Genomic DNA, 14,363 nt, shown 5'->3' on the forward strand with positions numbered 1-14,363 from the left:
ATTGTGCTAATTCATAAGAAGAGAGATAAAACCACCAGAAACAAATGGAAAACCAGATTTTTTTCACTGTACTAGGCGCAGGAAAGACAAGGAATTAACAGGAGAAATAGAAAGGCAGGACAGAGAAAGAGAACAAGAATTTCCCCTGGCTCCCTGCTTTTCAATGGCTATGAACAGCTCCTCCTGTCTATCCAAAAACACTGCAGAGAGACTCGTGAATTCCACAGGACATCAGCTGTACAAAGATGGGGCATGAACACATGGTGAGTGTTATAAATGCAAAGGCAATTTCGGGTTAAATAAAAGAGAAATTTATTATAAAACAATAATAAATTCGAACAGCGAGAAAAACCACAATAAAATGAGCAGCGCAGTGCTGGGTGGACAGGGTCTATACACAAGGTATAGGTGTTCCCAAATCCACACCTGAGAGTCCCTTGGCCTGGGTTTTTATAGGAAGTTTATGTCCCGAGGCCAAATTCCAAGCAGGCACCCCTCGCTAAGAGGTTCTTGATTGTTCGAAGAATAGATTTCCTGGCACTGGAGAATAGGGTCAATAGACGTTGGGCAGAGGCTCCTCATATGTAAAGAGGTCCAGGATGTCTTTTTGATATCATTTTGGTCTGGGCCATTAGGGTGGAGTGGTGGGACCCATCCTGGAGCCGATGGCTTATCTCGGCTGGCTCCTCTTCCTTTGTCTAGTTTTGCCCACTTCTCCAACACAGGCGGGCAGGGCGGAGGTGCTCAGGTCCGGCGATATCTCGTCCGGGCCCGTTCTTTTGTTCGTTCGATGGCCCGTGTCCTGTCTATTCTTTCTGGGCTGATGTGCCTGCTTGTGATCATTATCTGGGTGTTTGGCTGCAATCTGTTGCCTCTCGGAGGAGAATCACGACCAGATCCGGAGAAGGACTTTTTCCCCATTACATGTTGTATTTTATGCCATTGCAATCATACATATATTTTATTTATACCCTTTACGAATTTTTATTCATAGATTAATTTATTACAGTCCCCCGCCTAATAATTCATCACATTAAAAATTCGCATTTTATTCAATCGTTACTGGAGGAGGAATACTTGCATTCCTCTTAATCTATTTCATTTTCTTCCCAGTCTGTTAGCGAATCCCTATTATTTTCTTGAGGCAACATGTGTTTATTTTCAAACTCTTCCAAGGCCCTAATTGCATTTTTATTTTCCTTCTCCTCTTCTAACTTCATTAGTTTAGAAAGAGGGGCTGTTCTCCCTTGCGCTTTTTCCAGGTCTATTGGGAGGGCGGCAATTTGCATTCCTTGTACTACAGAATGTATCAATCTGATCAAACAAGGAATTAAACATGGCAGAAAAATGATTCCGGCAACCGAACATCCTATAAAGAACACTAGCTTCTTCCACCAAGCCCCCTGTCCAAATATTTGATCCCACCAGGAGGCTTGTAAAATTGAATTCCATTTTTGGACCGGCACACGTGCCACCTTTTTTATTTCAGCTGCTAGTCCCTTTATAGTTTCTCCGTAGTCATCTATTTCCATGCAACACTCGGATTCATTGTATCTTCCACACACTCCTCCCTCCTCTGCTAGCAAATAATCGAGAGCTAATCTATTTTGATATACAAAGGCTCTCATCTGCGAATGTTGTTTTGCTAGGAGTCCTAGGGCTTCTGAAGTGTGATTCGAGACTACTTCTACTACAGCCTGCAACCTAATAAGCCGATTGAGGAGATAAATGGGGGTTCGGTAACCCCAACTGCCGTCATTTGCCCATGTGGCGGGCCCATAATATTGAATGATCCTTTCAGCAGGCCACTCCTCCTCTTTCCACTTATGGTTGCCTCCTGCCATCGGTAGTTCTCGCTTTAATTCCCTCTTTTGTCGTGCTAACATTTCAAAGAGGGGAGCACCTAAAGACTTGCTTTCGTCTTTAGGTAACGTGAAGAAAAAGGGCCGAATTATCCCAAGTGTGCAGGATCCTTTCCATTTCTTTGGTAATTCACTATATGCCTTTTTTCCGCATATCCAGTAAATCCCGTCCAGTGCCTCCCAACCTTGGTTTGATTTTGCCGGATCCTCCCAATATTCCCTCAGGCCTTTAAATGCATGGAATGGATTGGCCCCAGGATTTTTATTCCAACAGAGTCCAATTATGTCTACCCATTCACAGTTATTTTCCCGAGAGTGGCTCCAATAACCCTCGGGTGGTTCTGGTTGCCAGACCTTTGCTTTGCTATCTGAATTTACCATGAGAGTGTTCACACACGGGGTGTACCCTACCAAATCGGTAAATTCTTTTCCTTCCCGGCTAATGCAGAAAGTTCCAATTATTCTTTTATCAATTACCCATCCCTCAGGTCTCCGTGTCGTTTTGGATAACTTTAGTCCTGTCCATTTTAGCAATTGTTCCGGGGTTAATCCTTCTCCCTTCCATGGCCATCTTTTGGCCGATTTCAAACCACCACATATCCAACAGTTAGATAGACCTAATTCAGTGGCAATTTCCTGCATTAGGTCTATAAATAGGTTTTGGTTGGGGCTGGGCAATCCCCAGCTATTATATTGCTTTTCCAATTGTTCATATTGCTCACTGAGAGAGTTTAGCCTCTCCTGTTCTAACCTCTTTTTTTTATTTTCCATTTCTCGTCTTTTTAGCTCCAGGGTTAGTTGTTTTATTTTACTTTCAGGATCTAACCCTTCCTCATCTCTGGAAAAACAGAATACCTGGTCGAACTGTAAACATACTCGATCGTCATCACTTTTCAACAAATCTAATATTATAGGTTCATTACTGAAGGAAGTTTTCGTTTCGTGTTTCAAATTTCTCCCTTCCCAATACATTTTTCCACCAATAGTACAAGGTTTTAAGTTTGCTTTATTGTAGCAGAGAGGGTTGACTTGGAAATAAGCTATGAAAGTTGATTGCCTCTTCCCCCCAATCCAGACAGTTTTGTTACACTGTCCGCAGACCGAAATTGGAGGGACTCCCCCTACCTCCCTTTTGTTTCAGAGGTGGGTCGTTTGAATCCTTTGTTCTCTCGAGGTCCGAAATTGCTTTTCCATAATACTTGCCCCTGGGTTGGAGCACCAAACCTTCCCCTTTAATTTACACAAATTAAACTGGGTATCATTCGACCAGCATACCCCTGCGTGCAGTTCCGGAGGACAGTCGATCAATCGCTCGGTTTCTGTGGCAGTTCGGCACTGCTCACACTTCCCCGGGGGACTCACCCCCGGAGGCGCCTCGGGACTCATTCCCTCAGCCAAGCACATGGCTAGGTTCAGGATCATCAGGATTCCCCACCATTGCATCCCTCTGCCATGCCCTTCACCCGTATAGGAACATACAGCGGGGATAGCCATCTTCTCGGCAGCAGGGACTGTCTTCAGGGGCCCTTGAAGTCCTGATGGCATACCTTCTCTTAAAGGCAGCCCACCGAGATGCTTTAATCGGGTCAATCCTACACGGTACTTTTATTGTTCTGCGGCACTCAATCACTAGAGGTTCTGCTTTGCAGCCGAGTTTACCTCTCAGTCCCTTTTGGAAAAACAGGAACCACTCAGGAGAGTCTAGTTCCAACAAGCCCGCCCGGGTAGCAAGTATTAGGAAACGATTGGTCTGATCTAATTCTTTTTCTAAACACTTGGTACACAAACCCCTAGGTTTGTACCCTCCTAAGCAGTGAGCCACCCAAATTTGCTTACAATAAGTGCACTTAAAATGTACAAATGGGAAACAATAACAATCAAAATTTGTACAACTTATCTGCCCTTCGCTTGTCATTTGTGGTGACACCGAAACTTGATTTTCAATTCTCCCGGAGGGGTAGTGACCTTCCACTCAGAGGAATTGTAATCTGAGACTTTTTTTGCCCGAGAAGAGTGTGTCCAGCCCTTCTCGGCAGTTCGAATTGCGGTATCTGTGGTCAGGAGGACGAGAAATGGACCTTCCCAGTGAGGACTGAGGGGAAGCTCCTTCCACACCTTGATTAATACTTTATCTCCCGGTCGAATCTGGTGGATTGGAAATCCCAACGTTGTGCTTTGGGGAATCAATCCTCTTCTTCTCAGTTCCTGTAAATTTTTATTAATAGAAATAAGATACGGTTGAATTTGCACATCCTCTACTTGAGGATGTGCTACCGGCATTCCATGCTTATATGGCATTCCATATAGCATTTCAAAGGGGGACAAGCCTGTTCCGGAATGTGGCATGGTTCTGATATTCAACAATGCCAGGGGAAGACATTTGATCCAAGACATTTTGGTTTCAATCATCAGTTTGGATAGCTGTGATTTTAATGTCTGATTCATTCTTTCCACTTGCCCCGAACTCTGAGGATGCCAGGGGGTGTGATATTGCCACCTTATTCCTAATGCTTCTGATAATTGTTTAATGATTTTTGAAGTAAAATGAGTGCCTTGATCTGAATCAATATGGTCCACTATCCCATATCTGGGAATTATTTCTTCTAATAGAATTTTAGACACCGTTTGGGCCGTAGCCTTTGCTCTGGGAAAAGCTTCTACCCAATGTGTCAATTTATCTACTATTACCAGCAAAAATTTATTTCTACCAATTTTTGGTAATTCTGTGAAATCTACTTGGATTCTTTCAAACGGCCAGTAGGAGAGCGGCCGACTTCCCCAAGTTGATTGTTTAAAATTTGACCGATTTACCTTCTGGCATATCACACACCCCTGTACCTCTTGTTTGGCGAGCTCGAAGATTCCTTTGCACCCAAAGAACTTTAAAAATTGCTCAGCCAATGCCCTGGTTCCCCAATGTGTCTGTTCGTGTAACCTTCTGAGTATTCCCTTGGCTATTCCCTTTGGAACTAATTCCCTCCCGTCTGGTAACCACCATTTACCCTTTTCGAGGTAGCCTCCTTCCTACCCTTTTGAATTCTTCCAGCTCCTTTTCCGAAGGGAGCATGGAAACTTCTGGTGGTTCCTTTGGGACTATCTCGGGAATACTTACCGTTAACAAAGCCGCTCATTTCGTTTCTTTGTCTGCCAAATTGTTCCCCCTTGTGTGGAATTGCCACCCCGTTTGGTGTCCTTTCACGTGAACAACCGATATCTCTTGTGGCTCTCTGACTGCTTCCAAGATTTGCCTAATTATTTCTCCGTGTATTAACCTCTTCCCTTTGGTGTTAATCAAACCCCTTTCTTCCCATATTTTCCCAAAAGTATGCACCACTCCAAATGCATACCTTGAATCAGTGTAAATGGTCCCCCTTTTTCCTTTCAAGCCCTGAAGAGCTCTTAGGAGAGCATACAGCTCACAAGCCTGTGCGGACCAACTTGCCTTTAGGGGGCCTGATTCTATAGTTTGCCCTGTCGTGCCATTTATGATGGCATACCCTGATCTTCGCTTTCCTTCAACTACCTTTGAGGAGCCGTCAATGAACCATTTCTCTCCTCCTTCCAATTCCTGATCCTCCAAGTCCGGCCTAACCTTGGTTTGCAGCTCTACTGTCTCAATGCAATTATGAAGTAGTTTTCCTGTTGGTTCCCCAAACAAAAACTGCGCGGGGTTCTGTGCAGTAGTTGTTTTTAATTCCAGACCCGGTGAACTGATTAACATGGCCTCATATTTCAGAAGCCTTGAATCAGTTAACCATTTCTCTGCTTTCTGCTGTAAGATATTCCTTACACCGTGTGGGGTGAAAACTATCAAGGGAGCTCCAAAAGTTACCTTTTTTGCTTCCCCAACCAACAGAGCTACTGCCACAATTGCTTGCAGGCAAGTAGGCCAGCCCCGACTAACTGGATCTAGGATTTTTGACAAAAATCCTATGGGCTTTTTCCTTTCTGCCCATTCCTGGGTCAGAACTCCTTGTGCTGTTTGTCCACTCACGTCCACAAACAGCTGGAACTCTTTATTAGTGTCTGGCAAAGTTAGTACTGAGGTAGTTATGAGAGCATTCTTTAATTCTTGAAACTTAACTTCATCCTGCACCGTCCATTTCAATCTATCGGTGTTTAACCTTTCATACAGAAATTTTACCTTTTCACTAAATCCTTCAATCCACTGTCTGCAATATCCCAGGAGCCCCAAAAATTGTCTAATCTGTCTTTTTGTTTTTGGGGCAGGGAGTGCAAGAATCCCCGCCACTCTCTCAGGGTCCAATTTCTTTTTCCCTTGAGATATCCAATGACCAAGATATTTTACTTCGGGCTCTGTGAATTGCAGTTTGGATTTTGATACCTTCAATCCCTTCTGTCCCAAGAAATTCAATAAAGAAATCGTGCTCTTTTTCACCTTTTCTTCCGTTGTTCCGGCAATTAACAAATCATCTACATATTGTAGTAATTTTGTCCCCTCCTCTGGAATGAATTGGGTGAGTAGTTGTTCCAGAGCCTGTCCGAACAGATTCGGGGATTCCACAAACCCCTGCGGGAGGACGGTCCACCTCAGCTGTTGCCTTCGGTTTGTGTCCGGGTCCTCCCACTGAAAGGCGAAGAAATTCCTACTCCTTTCATCCAGAGGACAGGTCCAGAAGGCGTCTTTTAAATCAATTACACTATACCATACATCCTCAGGTGAGAGTCTGTTTAGTAAAGTATAAGGATTTGCCACCACCGGGAACCTGGTTCGGGTCCTAGCATTTACTGCTCTAAGATCCTGAACCAGTCGGAAGCTCCCATCCGCTTTCTTTACTGACAGGATGGGGGTGTTGTGTTGGGACATACAGGGTTCGAGGGTACCCCCTCTGAGAAGGTCATCAATTACTATTTTCAGACCCCTTTTCCCTTCTATCAGGATGGGGTATTGTTTGACCCTTATCGGATCTTCAGGATTCTCTATTTCAATTTTAATGGGTGTAATATTCAGCTTTCCCACCTCCCCTTTTGAGTGCCACACTCTGGGGTCGATTTCCCTTTCATCTTTTGGGGTTAACTTGAATATCTTTATTACCAATTCGGAGTTTCTTACAGCAATATTTATACCCAATGCAATAATCATATCTCTTCCTAATAAATTATAATCAGCCTCCTCTACTAGTAACAAGTTCCCCAAGCATACCTTATTTTGTGATTCAATTTCTACATCTTTTATTACCGAGACTTTGAAGGGATCTCCCTTAGCACCAATTACGAAAACTTTTTCCTTACTTGCCACACACCCCTTTGGTAATTTTTGCAGGGTGCTTCTTTCAGCTCCCGTATCAACCAGGAAGTTTACTTCCTGGCGGTGGGGACCCACTTTCAACTTTATCAAGGGCTCCTTTGCTGTTTCTGTCCCCATTTGAAAGAGCCCAAGACATCCCTAATCTTCTTGAAATACCTTTTCATCTTTTAATTTTTGCCGACAGTCCCTCCGGATGTGTCCTACCTTTTTACAGTAGTAACACTCCGGAAGATCCTTCTGGGGAGCGGGACCGCCTTGGTAAGACCCCTTTTGCTTTTTTGGTACCGTTTTAAACTTACCGCGTATCTGATCTTGCTTTTGTACTTCTTTTACTGCGGCCACCAATACTTTGGCCTGGTGTTTTTGCTTTTCATCCTCTCTCCTCATGTAAATCTTTTGAGCTTCTCTCAAAAGCTCTTGGAGACTTTTCTCCTGCCACCCATCTATCTTTTCCAATTTCCGTCTGATATCTTCCCATGACTTTGCCACAAATTGAGTTTTAAGCAGAACTTCCCCCACCGGAGAGCTAGGGTCAGTCCCAGAGTAAATCTGCAAACTTAACCGCAATCTCTCTAACCATTCGGTGGGTGTCTCTTCCTCTCCCTGGCATTCCCTAAATACCTTACTAATATTCTGCCCTCAGGGGACTGCCTCCCTTATTCCTTGCACGATTATATTTCTCAGATCAATCATGCTTCTCCTACCTCCCTCCGTCTGGGCGTTCCAACTCGGGCTCACGCTGGGCCACTTTTGGTCGCCTGGCGTCCCCTGCGGGTTACGCTGTTCCCAGTCTCTGATACCTGCCTGTTTAATCATTTCTCTTTCTTCTTGACTAAACAGTGATCTCAGGATCGCCATGAGATCTTCATATGTATAAATGCTACTTCCCAAAAATTCATCTAACCTCTCAGCCACCCCAAACGGATCATCCAACAACCGCCCCATTTCTTTTTTAAATGCCCGCACATCCCCTGAATTAAGGGGAACATTTACAAATCCGATAACTCCTGGGGCTGTTGGTACCTCTCTGAGAGGGAACATATGGTGTCCATTCCCAATCTCTCCCCACTCTTCACCCCCCGTTTTTACTTTTAACCGGGTTCTACTCGCAGGCGGGGAACTGGGGTTCGTGTGGGTTCTGTCTTTTGTTTGCGGGAATTCCGCCGCTACGTGATTACCAGGAGGGACTCTCTCATTTAGATGTGCGGGCCCCGACTGGGACAGCCAGTCTGGTAATTGTGGGTAACGTGTTCCCCAGCCTTGTGCCTGCAGTGACTCCGAGGAGATTGCGGCAGCTTGGGTTTCCACAGGCGGGGGCAACGGGCGCGTTGCCGGTACCACTGCCGGTGCAGACTCCCCCGCTCGAGATGTGAGTACCTCGGCGGGTTGCTCTGCGGAGCCTGCGGGTGCCGATGGCACCACTTGGTCCGCTGCAGGGGGCCCTGCTGGTCCGTGGTACGGAGGGGGCAAATGATCAAGGGGTTCCCAGTTTTCGACCCTTGATCCATGCTTTTGTTTTACCGGGAATAGCCCTACTCTGGCAGTTAACCAGAGCCTGGCATATTCCTTCTCCTCGGGATCCGAGGGAACTTTGCTCTCTATATGAGAGAGCAACTCGTTACATGTCCACCTTTCAAATGTGCCCAACACAGGCCAAATGAGGTGGTTTCTTAGTTCTTGCCCTCCCCAGATCTCAGAACAATACTGGATCATTTTTGCTTTTGATCTCTTTTTCTTTCAGGGCAATTTTCCCAGTACTTCAACATCCACCCCAAGGGACTTTCCGGTGGGATGTCCAGTGGTCCCTTCACTTGCTCGGAGGGACCCTTTCCATTATCCTTCTTCTGTATTTTACTTTTCTTTTGTCCCATTATTGAAAAAAATTTTCTTACCTTTCCTGCGCTGTGTTCTTTCTATTCCTTTTTGCCAGAAAAATCAAAGTTTTTGCCAATACTCACCGCTCAGTTAGCTGTACTGGGGACTCTTGTATTCCGCACTCGATTTTTCCGCTGGACCTCTACCTAGGTCCATTGACTGAAAGGGTTTACTAATTCCCGAGCTTGACAGGACATCCTCTTCCCCTTTCAGCCTCCTGTGATCGGTCCCCCAGGACCTCCTTCGTCCCAGGTTTTGACAATCGTGTAAAGAGAGAACTTTCTCACACTGAATCGCTTCCTTCGCAGTCGGCCAATTCCCTCGTGGGAGGATGGAACCGCGACCTTGAAGTCCGCACTCGCTTCGTGATCAGATCACGTCTCACACAATCGCCCAATCACTAGCTCAACCTCACAATACTTACAGCTATTTTCCTGCGAGGGCGTCTTCATGCACTGATGACTTCTTACGAGCTACCAAGCCGCGGTTTTCTCGAAGGCTCCTCGCCTTCCCGAGCTCTCTGGATCCTTTTTCCTTTTTATTGTGGTTTTACCTTAGCCGAAATTTGGTTCGGATGTCGGAACGAGCTGCGGAGATTCTCGACTCACCAGGCCACTAAAATCAGCGGGGGTACCCGTCCTGGGCAGCGAGATTCTCCCGCAATTTCTCCGATCCGAGTCACAGCACCAATCTGTTATAAATGCAAAGGCAATTTCGGGTTAAATAAAAGAGAAATTTATTATCAAACAATAATAAATTCGAACAGCGAGAAAAACCACAATAAAATGAGCAGCGCAGCGCTGGGTGGACAGGGTCTATACACAAGGTATAGGTGTTCCCAAATCCACACCTGAGAGTCCCTTGGCCTGGGTTTTTATAGGAAGTTTATGTCCCGAGGCCAAATTCCAAGCAGGCACCCCTCGCTAAGAGGTTCTTGACTGTTCGAAGAATAGATTTCCTGGCACTGGAGAATAGGGTCAATAGACGTTGGGCAGAGGCTCCTCATATGTAAAGAGGTCCAGGATGTCTTTTTGATATCATTTTGGTCCAGGCCATTAGGGTGGAGTGGTGGGACCCATCCTGGAGCCGATGGCTTATCTCGGCTGGCTCCTCTTCCTTTGTCTAGTTTTGCCCACTTCTCCAACACAGGCGGGCAGGGCGGAGGTGCTCAGGTTCGGTGATATCTCGTCCGGGCCCGTTCTTTTGTTCGTTCGATGGCCCGTGTCCTGTCTATTCTTTCTGGGCTGATGTGCCTGCTTGTGATCGTTATCTGGGTGTTTGGCTGCAATCTGTTGCCTCTCGGAGGAGAATCACGACCAGATCCGGAGAAGGACTTTTTCCCCATTACATGTTGTATTTTATGCCATTGCATAAATATTGCAAAAAATATAAATATTTTATTTATACCCTTTACGAATTTTTATTCATAGATTAATTTATTACAGTGAGTGACTTTGTCTGTGTCTTCATGGATTCAAACAGCCTCCATGTCCACTCCACTCCCAGGTTGCAGGGCTGCATCCCAGACTCCTAGAGCACAGCTCTGGCCTTTCTGGCAACCCTCTTCTTCACCTGCTCTCTCCCCTAAATTTAGGCAGGAACTTACAGCAGAGCCAGCTGGATTGCCTCTCAATCCCTTTCAGGAAGAGAGCCTTTAAAAAGCCATTGATCACCACCACCTGCCAGAGAGGACTGCAGGTAGAGTTTTTTTAAACAAAATAATGTCTCAGTTTCCCTCTGGGTGGTACTATTCTTCTGTCTCCAGGGAATGTGTGCACAAACCAAAAAGTACCCCTATTTCACTCTACAACTTCCACCTCTTTTATGATACCAGCCCCCCTTACCTCTGCAATGAGATTCCTTCCTTCTTAGGTGATTCCAGAATTTCTACTACTTTTATGATGCCAGACTCTTTTCTTTCTCTATGATGCCACACTCCCTTGAACATCCAGGATGGTAGAAACCCTCTTACCCCTGTGGGGACAGAATCCTTTCTCCCTTCCTCAACAATGCCAGACTGTCTCGATCCTCTTTGCTTACCTCCACCCTCTATGAAGCCAGACTCCATCTTTTCTCTGTGATGTGAGATTACCTCCAAGCTCTGTTTCCAAACTCTTTCCTTGTGCTATGGTGCCATATTCTCTCTATCATTTGTGATGACAGAACTCAGAACTCCCTCCTTTTTGATACCAGATTACCTCCACTCTCTATGATATCAGACTCCATTTATTTCCAAAACTATTAAAAAGCTAAATGCTGTTTATCCTCATTCAGAAGCGTGGAGGAAGCCCAGTCCTCTGACAGGCTCACTCCCTGGAGATCTGTCCCCTAAGATAAGACAAAACCACCTAGTCACAGTGACTAAGCTGTGGACCCCTTCCTGCTTCAGGACCCCATGTTATCTCCCTCTTAACTATTGGTCATTTTATCCTGGTCTCAGACCATTGGTCCCCTTCCTGATTCTCCCCTTCCCTATAAAAACTCTGGCTTTTGCCCAGTTCAGGGTTAGATCATCACTGGCCCCCTTTGCTGAAGCCTGCATTAAAGACTTTCTGTGAAATGCTACATGGTGTTCCCATCTCTTGTCTGCGTTGGCTGTGGTAACCCCTGAACACAGCTGGCTGGGCTGAACAGAGCTGATCACTGCAGGAGCAGAAATCACATCTAAAGGAGCTGATCACTTCAAGCCTCTGGCCACGCTCCTAAGGGTTACCCCTGGCTGGAAACAGCCTGGAACTGCCTGGATGGCTGCTCCTTCTCGAGACATCTATCTGGGATTGTTGCTGCCGGAGCTGGGGGTCAGACAGACCCCCAGACCCAGCAGCTACACAGAAGGATCAAATAAATTTGAAGGTTAATTTTAGCTAATATCTCATGGCTACGTGCTTGTGGATGTGCAGAGAACCAGGAGCAGTGTGTTGACAGGGAAGGGACAAAATTACTTGAATAATTTCTCCCCATTTGTAACTCCTATAATTATCTCATAAGGAAAATCACCTCTGGGATGTCTGAGTCAATGACAACCATGTTCAACCACAGCTTTCTCAGATCGCTTTTGTCACATAACATATTTATCAGACATATTTTGTCCTATTCTTCCACATCTGTCTGGTGACAAAAAAGGTCACCAATGTGCAAGTTCAGCACAGCTCTAGTGACAGCAATTAGATTGAAGACTTCATTCACAAACAAGTAGGACTTTGGTAGGTACAAAAATTAATCTGCTGGAGATTTGAGCACTGACTCTCAGAAAGCTATTACACAGCTGAGCACCACTTCATAAGCTCTTCTGCTACCCATAAGCCCACAGAACAGTAGCAGCACCAGGACTGGAGGCTGAGTCTGTGTATCCAAACAGCACTAAAAGGTGTCCTTGCAGAGCCCTTGGCACAGGGACTGTCAGGAGCAAAGCATGACAACACATTTCCCAGGACTGGGAAGAAGCTGGGACAGCACCTTCACAGCTCCAAAATGGGAGCAGCCTGCAGGTATTGTCTGGTGGGCAACACCAAATGGTCCATGGGGGTCCAAGAATTAACTTCCTCAGCTTTGTTTCTTAAGCCTTCATGTTCAACCATGCCTTGTGAACAGCAACAAAAGACTTTTGCCTTTCTTTCAACACTAGAACTTCCCTAGGGTATCATCTGCATTTTATCACAGCACTATACCTTGCCACCTTGGATCCTACAGCTACTCAGATCTCACCCCTGGGCCAAGTGTTTCACTCAGGAAGGCCCTCTCAGAGCACTTCTGTGCTGAGAAGCAACATTTATTTTTTTTTAGCATCTATCTAGTGAATCTGGAGAAGACTTTTTTCTTTCAGGATTACACAGCAATTCTGTGTGACAGCATTAGTCTGTTGCCCAAAGTCAAAGCAACAAATGGCAAACAAAGCAACAAGTGTCTCTCCTGAGGGCCACAGCCAACCTTAATCTATTTTGTCACTCCCCTAACCCTTCCCAAGCACGGAAGGATTGTAATTTATCCTTTTATTTTTCTTTAGGTGTCCCAATAGAAAGCTGCTTTTCTTTCTTCATAGGACCATCTCTTCTCAGCAGCCCTAGCCTTTGTGTAAGTTCTGTTTACTATAAGGAGCAGCTACTCCATTCCCTATCCTTTCTCCTGTCTTGGGTCTCCAGGTGGTGGCAGCTCCTCCATCTTATTTTGGCCACTAGACAAATAGGCAAACTTTCCTGCAGCAGCATTTATTTTCCAGTGAAGCAAGTACTCTTCTACTTGAATGTGCTGGATGTACTTAGTTTCTTTTTAAAGATACACTTTAGCATAACCTGTGTAGAAGAAAGGGAAAGAGATCAGTAAATAAAATGAATAAACTATAAAGGCATCTCTTCCAGAGCCAAAGGGATGAAGGGGAAAGGTTACCAAGGAGGTCATGGGGTTATTGTGCACTTCTCAAACACTCCAGAAACAGGCACCAAAATTAGGGAACATTGTATTGTAGGATGCAGAAGTCAGAAACATTGCTCAAATGCTCAGCCCCTGGCATCATAGGAGTATACTGATATTTTAATATCTTATAATAAAGAAGGGTCAAACAAGAAAACTCCCCTACATTCCAATTGCTGGGAAAATAGCACACATTAAAATATGCTCCAAGAAGACACAGCACATAACTGTTAGGAGGTAAAAAACCCAGAATTTTGTTTCTCAAATAAGATTTTTTTAGCCAACTGGAGCACATCAGCATCATACAACTAATTATTGTTGCGGGAATAGCAGTGTAATGCAATTAGCACTAATTTGGAAATGACTCAGCATGACCATGCATAAAGGATGAATGAATCACTCCTGCAGAGTCTCTGGCTATAAGTAGCCCAATCACAAGTGCGAGAAGCAGTGCGGTATGGATAACACTGAAATACAAACTTAAGCTGTATTTGAAGCTACCTGACAAAGTCAGTGCTAGTCTGAAGAGGCAAAGGCATTTAGGAATAGACAATCAAGTCGACTCAACATGACAGAAGATCACTTGGTTGAAATTACTTTGTACACAGGGGCTGAAATTAGAAAGCAGGGAACAAGGCCATACAGGCAAGAAGAGCTGTCAAGGACTGGGATCCTGTCAGGCACAGGAAGAAAATAGTAGCTCTCACACTGAAGAGGCTGTGATCAGGAAAACAAATGGGTCCACCATTTACCTAAGGAAGAGGATCACTGTGAAGGAAAAACATGACTCCCAAAGTCATATTTTAGCATTTTTCCATATTTCTTTTTAATCTGATGGACCTGTCTTCAGAGCAAGGATCAGATTTTTCCAACAGCTACCAAAGGAAGAGAAGTGGATTTTGAAGTTGTGTAATAGACCCTTTCCCCATGTAACTTGTGCAAAACTTACT

General features: G+C 45.0%; 1 protein-coding gene across 1 annotated transcript in view; it reads right to left on the bottom strand.

Moving 5' to 3' along the window:
* Positions 1-288: 288 nt before the first annotated feature.
* Positions 289-14,363, bottom strand: part of LOC147653694 (uncharacterized) — a 46,469-nt gene continuing 32,394 nt past the window's right edge. The window contains exons 3-4 of the mRNA XM_086885155.1: positions 9,431-13,295; positions 289-4,067 (exon numbers count right to left, since the gene is read on the bottom strand). The gene's annotated coding sequence lies outside the window, so the exon portion shown is untranslated. The remainder of the gene's footprint in view (positions 4,068-9,430; positions 13,296-14,363) is intronic.

The sequence above is a fragment of the Cyanistes caeruleus genome, chromosome 4 (assembly GCF_971803275.1).
Source record: "Cyanistes caeruleus chromosome 4, bCyaCae1.hap1.1, whole genome shotgun sequence".
In the NCBI taxonomy this organism is placed as follows: domain Eukaryota; kingdom Metazoa; phylum Chordata; class Aves; order Passeriformes; family Paridae; genus Cyanistes; species Cyanistes caeruleus.